This window comes from Manacus candei, unplaced genomic scaffold, assembly GCF_025592945.1.
Source record: "Manacus candei isolate 608988 ecotype Guabito, Panama unplaced genomic scaffold, ASM2559294v1 h1tg000036l, whole genome shotgun sequence".
Lineage (NCBI taxonomy): Eukaryota > Metazoa > Chordata > Aves > Passeriformes > Pipridae > Manacus > Manacus candei.
The window spans coordinates 4,300,111-4,307,673 of record NW_026138084.1 but is presented as its reverse complement, the minus strand read 5'-3'; the positions used below and the strand labels follow the sequence as shown (position 1 = coordinate 4,307,673).

At 41.8% G+C, this 7,563-nt stretch overlaps 1 protein-coding gene across 3 annotated transcripts in view; it reads left to right on the top strand.

The window, feature by feature from the left end:
* The first annotated feature begins 1,389 nt into the window (after window positions 1-1,389).
* PPARG (peroxisome proliferator activated receptor gamma) overlaps window positions 1,390-7,563 on the top strand; it is a 54,651-nt gene continuing 48,477 nt past the window's right edge. Inside the window, exon 1 of one of the 3 annotated variants that reach the window (XM_051793122.1) lies at window positions 1,390-1,508. The gene's annotated coding sequence lies outside the window, so the exon portion shown is untranslated. Of the gene's footprint in view, window positions 1,541-7,563 lie in introns of all 3 variants that reach the window. The other 2 variants (XM_051793125.1, XM_051793124.1) reach the window with 2 other exon arrangements.

Genomic DNA, 7,563 nt, shown 5'->3' with positions numbered 1-7,563 from the left:
TTGCTGTAATGTAGTTAGAAATATTAATAATTTATGTATTAAAAACATCTGTTAATGTTCAGATTATTTTACCCACATTTGCCTGTTTGTTCATCCATGACATTTTGAGTTAATTCTGAGGTTTTGTTTTACTCGTTTTCAGTACCTGGCTTCTAATTCTGCATGAGGGTATTAATAAAAATAACAATTTAAAAAAAACCCAACCAACCAAAAAATAGTCACTTACAAAAAAATATTTCCACATTTCTAGGGCTAAAAAATCAGATGGGGGGAAAAGCATGAATTGAAAAAAAATTCCTTGATCTGTTAAGGCAGAGGTAACACCTCAAGCCTATACAAATAGACAGATAATTCTCAAAAATTAACACAAGGCTTCAAGCCTCTACAGACAGAAAGGTTGTTCTCATAAACAAAAGGCTGTAGGCAAAGGTAGTATCTGTAGGTAGTCCAGGTATTTTGACGTGTTCAACTGTAATCTATAAATTGCCTTCAGTATACAAATAATAAAGCAAATGCAGGCTCTCTTTCAAAATGCTTGATGACTAAGAACCATAATGAGGCAAATTTAGAATCCTTCAATCTTCCAGTGATGTCCAAGGGATCAAGAGGTTTTAAAGACAAACTGTTGTATCCTGGGGCATCTTGAGTTACGAGATGACTCTCTAAAACCTGTTGATTTTACGCTTTTTTTTTCCTCATCTAACTTCTTTTTAAAAGAATCGGAGAGTGAGATAGAGGAGGTGACATGCTTGTTGGGACTTGCCGCTTCTGGAGAGGTACCGAACACAGCCTATACCGCTTGTCTCTGCATTCCTGGAGGGGGGAGAAAGGGGGAGAGATAATCTCTAGTTTTCAAAAAAAAAAAGTGAGGGGAAAAGAAGAATTTTATTTACCTCTGTTACTGCTAAAAACCATTTCAGAAAAGCCTTTACTCCTGTCACAGCAGGGCACAACCTGACGTGAGGTGACCAAACCAACTACACAGCGCAGAGAGGAGGAGGCTGGAGAATGGCAAGGCAACAGAGAAAGCAGTCAGTAGGCGGAAAAACTGAATTTTCAGTTACGGGAGATTACAGGGAGCAGAGATCAAATTCCAGATCCACTCCGGGGCCCGCGCTCTGCCCTCAGGTACAGGCAGGTGATTCCGCTCGGCGGGCGCGGACCCGGAGGGAACTGGCTGGGCTGGAGGGACGGTCTGAAGGGGAGAGGACGGAGCCGCGGCGCCTCCTCCCCCTCGTTCTCCTCCTCACGGACCCGCTGCCCCGCTTGTCGCCGTCCCTGTGGCCGCGGCCGCCCCCGTTCCCATCTCCCCGGCCCCCGGCCCGTCCCCTCCGCCCGCCGCCCCCTCGGCCCCTCGGCCCGCTCCGCTCCCCCCAGCGCCCGCCGGGGGCCGGCGGGAGGCGGTGCCGGCCGGGGGAGGCGGGCCCTGCCCGGGAGGACGGGCCGAGCCGGGGAGTTTATCCCACTAGAAGGGAACAGTTTCTCCCGCTGAGACTTGACAGCGCCAGGTCAGTGCGGGCTGCGGGGACCGTCCCCCGAGGTGAGGGGCCGGCGGGGGCGCGAGGAGAGCGCCGGGCTAAGGGAGCCGCGGGCGGGGGCGCTGTGAGGGGCCGAGGGGCCGGGGGGCTGCCGGGCTCGGGGCGGGCAGAGCGCGGAGCCCCGGCCCGCCGGGGATGCTCGGAGTGCCGGGGCTGGACGGCGGCTCCGTGGGAGCGGGGCGGGGTTCGAGGCTGTTCCTGGAGCGGGAGGAGAACGGGGCGCTCGGCCCGGCCCGGGGGGAGCGGGGCTGGCGGGGCCGCTGCGGAGCCCGCGGGGCGGTGCGGGAGGGGAGCGCGATGCGGGGCCCGGAGCACCCCCGGCTGCCTCCAGGTGCCTCTGCCGGAGCCTCCTGCCCGCGGGAGCGTGGGCGCTGTGTCCATGGTGCTGTACCGGGGCCGGCGCGGGCACTCCCGGGGAGGATGCTCGGGGGCTGCGCGGGGATTCCCCCGGGCAGGGGGAGCTGATGCGGCTCCGCGGCCTCGGGGACAGGCACCCACAGGGCAGTGCTGGGCTCACTTGGCTCCTACTCTTAATGAATGAACAGCCTTTTACTTATTTATTTATTTTAAATTTCTCAATCGCAGAAAGTCGGGGAGCCTTTCTGAGCCTGCAACAACTAAGATGCTGTGTTGAAATGTATTGTGTCTTGATGGCATGCCTCAGGTTCACAGGAGCATTTTGTAATCTTCCTGGTGTCATTTCTCTCCAGGGTATTCTGCAGCTAGAGAGTGCAAGTTCCTGTGGTGTTGTAACTTTGAGGCACTGTGTACCCACGAGAATACAATGCTGACTTAACAGGGATGCATTTATTAATATTAGTGATGTAAGGCTGGTATTTATTCTGATTGAAAGCTCAGGAAATTATCAATTTCTTCATGTGCTGTGGAGTCTAAGTTCCTTTAAATGAGATGGATCAACTATAATTCTTCTGGAAATAACTAGGTTTTGACATAGCCTTGTATTTGTGACTCACTGCCCCATCTCTGAATGAGCTTTTGATGTGGCACATGATTCCATTTAAAAATGTCTATTAAAATTTTCTTTTTCTGGTACCAATTAGTCTATAATTTAATAAGTAATTTACCTTTCAAAAGATTACTATGAGTTGTTACTAGTTAACTAAAAATTCCCAGTGTACACCAAGTGACTATGACATACGGTACTCAGCCCTCTCCTTTGAAAAGAAGTTGCAAATGTTGTGCTCTCATTAAAATCAGAATTTGTTGCATGAAGTCATGTGTTTGACATCATTACTCTCTTTGGCTGTCACAAAAAAAATTACTGCAGAAATTGCTTAGAGATTTAATTACGAGATTGTAAGGAATTGCTGTTAGCAGTGCGTTAAGACATGGCACAATATAAGCATGGACTTGTCAGGGGGAGAGAGAGCTGAAAAAACAGTTGGCATGGACTTTGATAACTAATCAGAAATATAATTTAATGGTATTTTACACAGGCAAGTTTTGAATTTTGATGTTCTTAGACATCAGTTTTGTAAAATACCCCACTAGCTGGTAGTGGCTCAGAGACTATACACTTGTAATTAGCCTTAAGATAGTGTGTGTTTCTTAGAAATGCTTCAATGTCAAATTCCTGGATAATACAATATATTAAACATCAACATTCCATGAAACTTCCATTACAACATAGAATATATAAATAATTCTTGTTTTCCTCATTTATATTTCATATAATGAATTCTCAGAAAATTCTCACCAAAACAAGTTGGCAAAACATTAGAATTTAATTGAAAAATACTGAAGCTATGCCTTTTAACCTTCCTTATGGTACCTATAAAAACACCCACTATCAACGCTGCTTCTAAATCTGACTCTATCGTGAACTTCTTTTCATAACCATAAGTCCATTTCTAAGTCAATAAAATAAATTTAGGTGGAGCTTCAATTACTGTCAGTAAAATTTTTTGCTTATAGCAATGGCTAAGGAATTTTGAGAAAAGATGTATTGTAAAAACAAGGGAAAGTTTAAAAGTAGAATAAAAACTCTATCTTGTACAAAACCGGACTAAATAACGAAAAGGGCACTTGGTTGTTTCACCTTGATTTCTGAGGCCCTTTTTTTTTACATATAATCTGTTCAGAATGGAACTGGATATATTTACTGGGCATTTTTGTAGCCTAATTGTGGATCTCTAGTTGCCTGTATTTGATATTCAGAATCTGCATTTCTTTTACAATCTTCTGTCACAAGGATTATTCCCATGGCCACCAAAGTCATGCAGTAAAACAGTTTCCAGTGCAGTTTATTTCTCAAGAGAAATTATAATACAATTATAGAGTCTTCTTGCTGGGTTCTTTTGGAGTTGTGGATACAATACTTCCCATTAGTTATTGCTACTGATAGGCTTATTAAATGTAGGATATTAGATGATGAGTCCTAATCGTTCCAATCGTTTCCATAATGATGTATTTTTTTTAGCAGCAGGGATCTATTTTTCAGGCACTTTATGCCAAATGTTCTTTATGTGTCAGATAACTTTTTGTGAGCTAACAAAAGAAAAAGTTAGAACCAGTCCAAAGCAAGAGAACATGGTTGTACTCAAGTCATACACACCCATGACACAAACAGAAGTTGGGGTTTCCCATTAAGAGGTCTGTTCTCAAGGATTTAATTTAACTAGTACAGAGTACTTGGGGAAAAAATCTCCTCCTTGCCCCCATCTTTTTCCCTATGGAGATTTTTCCAAGGCAGAATGAAAAATGAAAGAGCCATAAGATTTGTCTTCAGATATTTTGATTCTCAGGAATATGAAATGTAAATTGATTCCTACATTAAATGGTAAAGCTTTTACGTTTCTTTTGTCTGTTCCCCCCTCCCCTTTTTATTTTATACAAAGGAAAGTCTGGGGCTTTTTTTCAGTTGTGCTTTTTTTTAAATGTAGACTAGTCCATCTTTTCTCAGTTGTACCTGCTTTCAGGTTCCAGTGACAATGTAGAAAATGCTGGTGATGAGCAAGTTGTCACCCCAGTACTAGAACCTGTGGTGAGTGGGGCTTGGGATACTCCACATCTTGCAGGTATAAGGAGATATATAAGGAGAAAATACATGTGGCAACCCTAGGGAAGACTGAGTTTCTATTTCAGCATCAGGTCTTCTACCGCAATGAGGAATTCTCTTCTGCCTGTCACTTGAAAGTTGTCAGCTCTTCTCACAAGGCAAAAGTAGAAGTAAATCTATCGTAGACTCTTGTTCTTTAAATTTAGAGTGGGAAAAAAAAAAAGCAAGGCCTGGTTTTCAGTCTTCATATCTGAAAACTTTCGCAGAACTAAACTCAATTTGATAAGGTTCACATTTTTCTCCCACTCCACCCACACCTTCCATTACATTATTTGGCCTGTTTGCCCTCTCATAAACCAGTCTATAGAATTGAACTAAACAATTACATCATTCTCCAATTAAAATTCACGATATGTGAACTATATAGATATTTTTAATTACCTGTGTTGCAGTAGTACCCAGCAGCCTAGTCAAGATTGGGACCATCTTGTTACTCACTCAAATGTAATAATTGCCCTTATCCTTAATACTATATGATCTATGACATGAGAATGCAAATAGTTACACATTTACAATGGACACACAATATCGGGGTGCAATTGATGCAAAGAATTAAATTTAAAATTCCAGTGATTTATGCTTACAACAGTAAATGATTCTTACAAAATTATGACAACTAAGTTATGTATATGTGTAATAAATCCCCACATTTACAGCAAAAAACTCCTCAACTTCTAGGCAGTATCCTATTCTCTAAATAGAGCTGTTCTTACTTAGCAGTTTCACTGGCTTTCACTGCAAATAGAGAAAATATCCTGCTTGGAAAGGGGAGGATAAGGCACTACCTCAGGAGCCGGGCAGTGCATTTCTGGAATGGACTAGCAGGTGATGCTTTGTGGACTTGCATCAGCCACCCCCTTTCCCCATGACTAAGCAGATCACCTCCATGCCATGCAGTCTGCACTTTGAGGACAAAGTCTAGGAATTCAAGTCTATGAATCCCAAAGTCTACTCTGCTGGTTGATAATTAGCAATTTAAAAAACACAAAGCCTACGTAGCTTTGTCGATGTATGTTCAGGCCCAAGTGGGCTCCATGCCTGCTGAGGCGAACGTATGTGTGTGGTTATGGACGTGCTCGTAGGGCATGTGTGTGTGTGTAGGGAGTGTATTAACCTATTATAGATAGGCTTCCTACTTATCCCAGCAAGACTGAAAGGCTATATATAACTTCTGATAACACAGTATAATAAATATTGGGTAATATCCCAGTAGAAAAATATACAGAACACTCCACACTGTTAAAGAAGTGTTGGTTTATTGGAAGGTGCACAGAGTATAGAGAAAAGATCCCAGCTTCTGTGAGGTCAGTGGTGGATCTGCTGTTTCAGTAGGGTCAGGTTTGCAATCTACGTTCAGTGATAGAAATTTTGTCCTATACACTGTTTGCTTCCACACAATTGCTACTGAATTACTACCCATGTATGTGTTTAGTATGCTGAAAATACGGGGTCTGACTCGAAAGGAATTGCTGTTTGCTCAGTGAGACTAAAGGCCTGAAATTAGATAACCATGAATATATATTATAGCAAAAGTCCTACCTATTTTTCTTTAAATTTTATAAGAAATGCCAGTGTAACAGGGGGAGTATATTTATCTGGAGTACTGGTGTTTGTGATCCATTTCTTTAAATGAAATATTACCGTTTTGATACGGACACTGAAGTTGGTGTTAGTTTATTCCAGACCTTCAAATTAGACACTAGTTCTAGTTTTGGTCTTACAGCAGCTGTCATGGAAGGAAAACAGTGTACTTTGTGCTGCTTTATGGACTGTTGGAATTTCATGAGCTCCATGGGGACTCCAGTCTTTCCTCTTTATCACAGATCTGATTGAGGCACGTTTGAGATTCCCTTTTGTCCGAATCCTGTACTTTTTTATAGACCTCCATCTGCGATTCCTCTAACTTACCCATACATATGTATAAAATTCTAAATATGTTTATTTTCATCCAAACACTTTTAGCTGTCATGGAACATTCATATAGGATAAGTTAGAGCAATGGAGGTTTTCTTATTGTATCCTGTGTTTTTCCGCTGGGTTAAAGCCTTTCTTTTCAGAGGATTTCATATTTGCACAAAGTAGTCCTGCCCAGAATTATGATCTCGTCTTAAACTTTTTACACAATATGTGATTACACTGCATTGCATGAAGTGGAATTTTATGTTATAATATTGCATTATAAGTCCATAGTACTCATGTGTTTGTTTAGATTTATTGAACACAGATGTTGTGTAACTGCTGTAACTATTTGTGGCTGCGAAGCAGCAATTCTGAAGTTTGAGAGGCTTTGAACTTAGGTTGCTATCTATATACAAATAAACTGATGTAGATTTGCACTGTCTGTGCTAGGGCATTATTTTAATATTGCTGTGAAGTAAGTACTCAGGCATGGTGGCTTGAGAGATATGTCAGGCTACCAAAAGAGTCACTTTGTTACACCAAAAAAAAGGAACTATGAAAAGAAAAATGTTAATTACAGGCTTTAACACTCATACCAAGATCTTCTAGTAGGGGTGGTCAGAAAAACAGGTTTTACTACCTAAACCTGGTGCTTTGTGGTGCTATCTAATATGGGGGCTTGTGGAAAAATGCAGCCACGTCTATTTACTGCCTTTCATAATGTACATATTTCCTCATGATAGGTTTAGGCACTGACTTTTTATGTCTACAGTAAACAAAGTAAATAAAACTGAGACTTTATCCTTTCATCTTGAATATGTTTTCCTTGGAGTTACTGTTCCCTACAGTGGTATTTAAGCTACAATATTTTGTGCTGAATCTCAGTTTTTAAGCTTAATAGAAGCATATTATTATTTGGTATATTGCTAAATTGATTTTTAATCCTACCTATGAATGCTAAAAAAAAAAAAAGGAAACCAAATTTTACTTTCAGTCACACCCAGAGAAATCTATAGTTAGTGTACTACAGAAGTACATGAGGGCAAA